The sequence below is a fragment of the Crocodylus siamensis genome, chromosome 5 (genome assembly GCF_052110815.1).
Source record: "Crocodylus siamensis isolate JL-2025a chromosome 5, ASM5211081v1, whole genome shotgun sequence".
In the NCBI taxonomy this organism is placed as follows: domain Eukaryota; kingdom Metazoa; phylum Chordata; order Crocodylia; family Crocodylidae; genus Crocodylus; species Crocodylus siamensis.
In genome coordinates, this window is record NC_143399.1 from 68,084,962 (window position 1) to 68,092,745 (window position 7,784).

The window sequence follows — 7,784 nt, forward strand, 5'->3', positions numbered from 1 at the left end:
AACAACCTCCCCAGGAAACTCTGCCATTGTACAACATTTACACACACACGCACCCACATACACTTCTTCTTAAAGACAAACGTAAAAGACTTGGGGGTATCTAAGAAGAAAACAGCCAAGCAAACACTTCCTTTATGTGAAAGCCATCTATCATCTAAATTATGGAAGAAGCTGCCCCATGTCCTTTATACTACATTTCCACCCATTCCTCAACTTAGCTTTTTTGCTTTCCTAAGACATTTCCTCTCTCCTTCCTTGGTCTCTTTTCAGTTGCATCTCTGGTGTACTCCATGTACCCCCATACTCTGTTTTCTGGAATGCTTTAGAGCCTGATGTCAGCTGTTTTGGAGAAAGCCTCAGAATAACCCGGTGATCACACGACTCAAGTACTAGAAGTTCCCAAGACAAGGAAAAGCAGCACCTGGATCAGCACCTCTTTACAGGTATGAAGAAAAAAGGGCCTGGAATATAAGGGGCATATAGGACAGGGAACAGCGCTGCCTGAGAACTATAGAAATGGAGTTAGAAAGTTGAAAGGAAGAAGCAGGTTCTAGGACAATCAGGAAGGATTTTGGAGACTGACCTGATACAACCTGGGACTAGAAGGTTAAAGTTAAGTTCAGAAAAGTTTGAGGCTGTTTCTTAACTCTAAAAAACATGGGATATTCAGTTCCAAGTCCTGACCTGCAGCCGATGGTGTATCTAGTTAATTTATTTTGGATGGGGTTAACTTGCAGTGCTGCAGTCTCTGTGCCTTGTTCTTTTCTTTCTCACTCTCTCCCAGTTTCTCTGCCGGCTCCCTCTGATGTTTTTGAAATCCACAACACAACACCAGCTCCTTCTCTCATTATGTAAGAAACCCCACTTCCATTTAAAAATAAATTGTAAGTTTCTAGTCTTCCTGATTGTGGACCTGAAAACGAGACCTCTGAAAAGCTGAGAAACTACAAGGCAAGTGACAAGGATCTATCATTAAAAAAACAACAACAACAAAAACCAATCAACCAAACAAAAAACCAACCCCCATAAGACTTTAAAGTGAATCTTGTTTCTTCATAGGCCAAACTCATGGTTTCTGAATGCTTTAGGGTATGGGGCAATCAGGACTCATTAGTAGAAATTATATCTTTTATTAGACCAACAAGAGTTTTGCAAAAAAATGTCTTTTATTGCAAGCTTTTGGGCACAAACACCCTCCATCAAGCATTGGAAAAAAGATTGTAAAAGTTCTTCTGGATAGAAATGAAAGTTTATATTTCATAGGATTTCACAGAGGAGTCAATAGATGGAAAACTCCTCTGGACAGTCAGTTCATAGCTGGTATGGAGCCTCTCACCTCTTGTGAGAATCTGTGATGATGCAAATTACCTTGAAACAAAGGCAGGAGCAGGATCTCAGGTTTCAGGCAGTCACAGTTGCTTCCTGCTTGGGAAAATATGAAGATTTCATTTTAAAAAATCAGCTAAAATTCAATATCTTCCATGTGTCTGACATATGTTAGGGTACAAGGACTTTTCTGTTCCTTTACTGCCTCATTGAGCCTCCTTTACCCTTCCCTTTATATTGGATAGAAATTATGGATGAGAGCAATAGCAAAAACAAAACAAAACAAAACAATACTACCATTGCCTCACCCTGTTCAGTCTTCCCCTCTCCTTTTGTCCAGCTTGTCTGTTTGACTTGTACTTGGAGCACAAAGGTTGTTTGTGGCTTCTAGGTGCTACTGTAATGGAAGTGATAAATAATTGTTACCTCAGTCTGATTAGAAAATCCTGAGCCCAGTCTTGCTCATAATAACTTCAAAGAGAAAAGAGAAGTAGACTTAAATAATGTGATTTTTCTTGTGATAAGAATATTGACTAACCATTCTTATTTTAGTTGAGAATCGCACCTGTAGGTTTTCTTTTATCAACTTTTGTTTGTGATTTTCACAGAATGTTATTTTTTATATGTTCTGCTATCTCAGTTTAGCTGAAGGTAGGACAGGCTAGCACCTTAGGGTATGTCCAAGCATTACTTGTAGTTCAACATAACCATGGTTAGGTTGATCTAAGTGGCCAGGTGTGCAGGTGTTCTCAGGGCTTTGGTCACCTTAAAATGGTGTACTTTATCTAAAGTTAGTTTGCCTGAGAGGTTAACTCAATCTAAAGTGGGTTTACTGGGCCTAACAATATTCCTGTACATGTTCACAGCACAGCACTGGAACTGGGAAAACACAACCATTTATTTTATTTCTATATTGAGGTGACATGGATTCAAATTCTCTTAAAGAAAAATGTCAGTGATCCTTCTCCCAATCATTCATACATTCCACCTGGATGATTTTATTTTTGGTATGCTGTATATAGCTGTTAAGTGTATTAATGAGGATTTTTTTCCCCCTCTTCAGTTTGGAACTCAAGCAGCTGTAGTTAACAATAGTGTATTTTTATTGCTAATACTTTTTATCTGTTTTGTATGTGGTTTTTTTGTTTGCATTAGAAAAGATTTTTTGTAGTTCCACTATTTATTTGTAATCGGCAGTCATTAAAATCATGATAATTATGTTCAAACAATAGAAAGTTAACTAATGCATTCATTTAGAGAAGGGAGCTGATGGTTTCTCCTTTGATCTGATTGGGAGGAGAGGAGTGGGGGTGTTATTTCATCCTTTTCTGGAATGGACAGTGTTTACAGTATCAGAAACTCAAATTATGGGTGATCCCAAGAAAGGCTAAGGCCATCTCTGCAAGGCTCAGCTACTTGAATACTAGTTCATGAACTATCTGGTTCCCCCTATGATGCTCTTTCCTATTAATGTTGCTTTTATAAACCTGCAAGAGTGTCACAGGGGTTCTACAACACCAATAAATTCCATACAATATTTAATGTAGCTGCAGGATGAGCATCAATATTTTTATTTTTACTCACTTGCAATGCATACATGTGTGCTAGACCTGATGAAGCAGCTGGCTTTCCTTCTGCATGGGCACAGGGTAATTTGTACTTGGAACTTCCTCCCCATCTTATTAATAATCCCTCTATCACCTAGCTCATTGTTGGCTCCATACACACAACAGATAATAATAATGCACAATAATAATAATTTACCTCAGTGGGAGCATGATTCATTCCTCACATCCCAGAGGCAGTGGTGTGTCCCTGAACTCTGAAATTCTAGTTAGCAGCTGAAATCACACAGTTTTGGCTCAGCTGAACTTCATCAAAGAAAACCAATTAGTGCTAGGTATGTTTGTAGGGAAGAATGCTCTTAATCACAGGTTTTTAGAAGCGTAAATAATAGTGTTATATAGTAGACAAGGAAGAGAAAGCAATGTTGATTGCTCAGTTAGATTTAGTAGACCCCACTAATCTATCAGTGATTTGAAAGCAATTTTAATTTGTTATATGTTACACTTCTATGTTCACATTCTTTATGTGTTAAATCAAAAGGTCGTATTACTCGTTATCTGGCAATTACTTTTTTCAGTCTGTAAGGTAATACCTCTTAAAATGCTGCTTGTATTATGAAATTTAAGGTATAAACATACATACCCTTTGTGTAATGTATAGGTTGGCAGTGACAGTAAAACAGAGACATAGAGAACTAAAGCCTGCATAGGATGTCTTTCTATTTGCACAAATTAAGAGGAACTCCAGTAATGTCAATGGAAGAATGCTGGTAAAGCGGGAGTAAGTGACGTCAACATTGGGACATCAGAAAAGGCCCATAAGGGCTCTTGATAGCCTTTGCAAATGGACAAGTGTTATTTGTCTATTATTAAAATGTTTGCAAATTATATCCACAAAAATAGACATAAAACTAAAATTAAAAATTAATTCAGATAAGATGTAGTACTGATCTAGTGTAGTCAAGAGCTGATCTAGTCAAGAGTCTTCATTGCACAGGGAATTTTATTAGATTAAAAATTGTGTTTAGTTCCAAATCCAGACAAAATATTTCATTTTTAACTTCTTGAAACATTTGATTTAGGTTTTATCCTCTTATGGTAGAAATCATATTGTTGTGGAAATCATAGACATGTAGGACTGTAAGAAACTTCAAAAGGTCCTCTAGTCTGTGCCCTTGCTCTAAAGTGGCTCAATATACTTAAATAATTCTTACCATATTTTTGCCTGAGCTGTTTCATAGTACTATGAATGAAGAGAAATACTCTTATTGATGCATTCCAGTACTTAAGTATCCTTTTTCTGATAAAGTATTTCCTAATCAAAATCTATTTTGCTGTTCATTAAGATACTTTTTGTCCTGCCCCCAGTTTACTTGGAGAATACCTGTTTAACGTTCTTTTTTATAACAATTTTATGTATAGGACACTTATTATGCTGCTCTTCAGTCTGCTCTTTTCTAGACTAAATAAACATATTTCATTTACTTATAGACTTATTTTCTTCACAGGCTCTGTTTTTTAAATATCTTATCGTTCTTGCATATATTTTACTCTTTGTTTTATTGATGAAATATATAACTGGGGTGTGAAGGGGGAAGAGAAAGGGGATGAGAAAGCCCAGAAGAGAGCCCTTTATGGTCACTCCTGTCACTTACCTTAGTGCAGGTGGCAAGCGTGAGTGGCATGTCAGGCTCCAGCCCATCAATTCTGGAGCAGCGTGGCCCTGTGGATTGGAGTGGCAAAGGGGTGGAGAGGCATTTGGCATGGTGGAGGGACTCCAAAAGTGGGGAGGAGTCTGGTGGAAGTAGTATGCTTTGTGGGAGGGAGCTCTGGAAATGGAGTGGAGTCTGGGTGGAGAGGCATGCCATGGGAAGACTCCAGATAAGAGACCAGCAGGGAGCTAGGACATGGTTACTGAAGTGGTGGTGCAGAGCAGCAGAGGCAGGAATGCCATGCCTGAAGAGGAGCAGGTGAAGAGGGTGGGATGAGCAGCTGGAGTTCCAGTGAGTGCAGATGGGGAGAGAATGGACACAGGTCAGAAGGGGCCAGGGAGAAAGGTGAAGTGGGGAGGGATGACAGTTTACCTGGAAGTGCTCTAATAACACTGTGGTGAAGCAGGGAAGGGCCAGAGGGCTTGCTGGCCCCAACTAACTGAGGCTAAAAGGAAAAGGACTAATAAAAGTAGAAGAGGCTCCACCACAGAGCAAGTGGGCCTGGGGAAAGTACTTCGGAGTATGCAGCAGCTGATATTTTAGTTATAGTTTGCATTTTAAGTATTTGTTTAGAATTATTCTCTCAAAGAGGGACTGTTAAGTTTACTGATTCATACGCAAATCATCAAAAGCTGTAGAACAGAGCTTCCTGCTCAAAGAAGGCTTGCACAAAGATGGCCTCTCACACAGGTGGTTACCAAAGACTGTTGACTGACAGGTGAGTGTGTTATCATCTGTAGCCTTACACATCAAGACACTGACATCAGTTCAGGCCCTGGATGTGGTAAGGGTGAGGTATAGGGGAAGCTGGAGCCCCACAAGGAAGCCAGGGCATGAGACACAGAGAGTCACCTGCGGGGAACTGTCTCCCAACAAATTTCATAGATTTCATAGACATTAGGGCTGGAAGGGACCTTGAAGATCATCAAGTCCAGCCCCCTGCCCCAGGGGCAGGAAGTCAGCTAGGGTCAAAGGACCCCAGCAAGATAAACATCCAAGCATTTCTTGAATGAGTCCAGAGTAGGTGCCTGCACCACTTCTGGATGGAGTCTATTCCAGGTCTTGGGGGCTCTAACTGTAAAGACATTTTTTCTTATGTCCAGCCTAAAGTGGTCTTGTAGGAGTTTATGACTGTTGGTCCTTGTTTTTCTTTGGGGTGTTCTGGTGAACAGACATTCTCCCAGATTCTGATATACACCCCTTATGTACTTATAAGCAGCCACCAGGTTCCCCCCTCGCCTGCACTCTTCCAGACTGAAGAGTCCCATGGATCTCAGACTCTCTCTGTAAGGCCTATTCTCTTGCCCTCTGATCATACACATGGCTCTCCTCTGGACTCTCTCAAGCTTCTTGACATCCTTCTTGAATTGCAGAGTCCAGAATCGGATGCAGCACTCCAGTGTGGCCTCACCGAGGCTGAGTACAGCGGGAGGATGACATCTTGAGATTTACTTGAGAAGCGTCTATGGGTGCAAGGTAGGGTTTTGTTTGCTTTACCAGCTGCAACATTGGATTGGTGGCTCATGTTCGTCTTGTGGTCAATAATGACCCCCAGGTCTTTTTCAGCAGTGGTGCTAGCAAGTGTAGCACTGCTGAGCCTATAAGTATGCTGCGAGTTTTTTCCCCCCTGAGGTGGAGTACCTTACATTTATCGGTATTGAACGTCATCAGGATTGTGTCCGCCCACTTACTAAGTTTATCCAAGTCAGCCTGGATCACTAGCCTGTCCTCAGGTGTGGACACTATGCCCCAAAGTTTAGTGTCATAGGTGAACTTAGCCAGTGTGCTTCTGACACCAGTGTCCTTTTCTTTGATAAAGATTTTAAAGAGAACCGGTCCAAGGACAGAGCCTTGGGGGATGCCACTGGTCACAGAGCACCATGATGATTCACTGCCATCAACCATTACTCTCTGGGTCTGACCTTGGAGCCAATTTCCTAGCCATCAGACTGGGGTGTAGCCAAGGCTGCAGTTGGCCAATTTTTCCATGAGGAGGTCATGGGACACCAGATCAAAGGCTTTTTTAAAGTCCAGATATATGACATCAACTTCTTCTCCCTTGTCCAGGTGATACATCACCTGGTCATAGAAGGATATGACAAACCCATGCTGGTTGTCTCTCAGGATGTTGCCCTCAGCCAGTTTATCCAGAAGGGTCTCCTTGATAATCTTGTCAAGAATCTTACCAGGGATTGAGGTCAAGCTGATTGGCCGGTAATTCCCAGGATCTACTTTCCTCCCTTTCTTGAAGATGGGTACCGCATTGGCCTTCTTTCAGTCTTCAGGTGCTTCACCTGAGTGGAGAGAGTTTTCAAATATTTTTGCCAATGGCTGGGCTATGGCATCTGCCAGCTCCTTGAGTACGCTAGGGTGTAATCTGTCAGGACCAGCTGCCTTCAAGGTGTCCAGCCTCTCAAGATGATCCTTTACTTATCAACACCAATGCTGGGTATAAATACGCCCTCCCCTGGCCGTCCCATGTCTTGCTAGGCAGGGCAGTCCCATTGGACTGATGAAAGAGCAACGCGAAGTATCCATTAAGCAGGTTGGCCTTTTCCTGGATGTTGGTTATCAGCTGTCCCATTTGGTTCAGCAGGGGTCCAATGTTACCCTTGCTTTTTTCCAACTCCCTACATATCTGAAAAAGGAATTTTTGTTATCCTAGATATGTGAAGCCAGATGGAGCTCGGCTGCAGCCTTGGCGTTCCTGATCTGCTCCCTGCAGGTACGGACCAGTGCTGAATACTCCTCACACGAAGAACCACCTTGTCATTGCCAGTGAGCAGGGTGTCAGCCAAAGGGGACCCAAGTCCTACAATATATACTAGGGACATGGGGCATCAAACATTACTTTAAAGGCATAATGGGATCTGATGTGGGATCCTGACAATCATGCCATGCACATGTGGCATCTGCTGCAGCTCTAGGAGTTGTGGTAATTAATGCTGTCGCTAACAAATTTCTGGCCCTGTGGGCCAAATGACACAGCACTGTGCTCCAGTTCCAACCTGAAGACTGACTCTAGCCAATGCTCCAGGAGTCCTGGGCTACCCACCTGACCCTTGGGGCCGAATGAGTTTGACACCCCGTAATATAAACAAATTCAAATAAGAGAGCTGAAAGATGTTTTGCTTCTGCTGGGAAAAAAGTACTTTGATAGTTTTCTGTGAAAAAAATTAAT

The 7,784-nt window shown here is 41.8% G+C and overlaps 1 long non-coding RNA gene across 1 annotated transcript; it reads left to right on the forward strand.

The window, feature by feature from the left end:
* The first annotated feature begins 283 nt into the window (after positions 1 to 283).
* Positions 284 to 7,448, forward strand: LOC149864207 (uncharacterized). Its single transcript, XR_016442436.1, has 3 exons — positions 284 to 443; positions 5,977 to 6,079; positions 7,269 to 7,448. It is a non-coding gene; the product is annotated as an uncharacterized LOC149864207 (long non-coding RNA).
* The last annotated feature ends 336 nt before the right edge of the window (positions 7,449 to 7,784 follow it).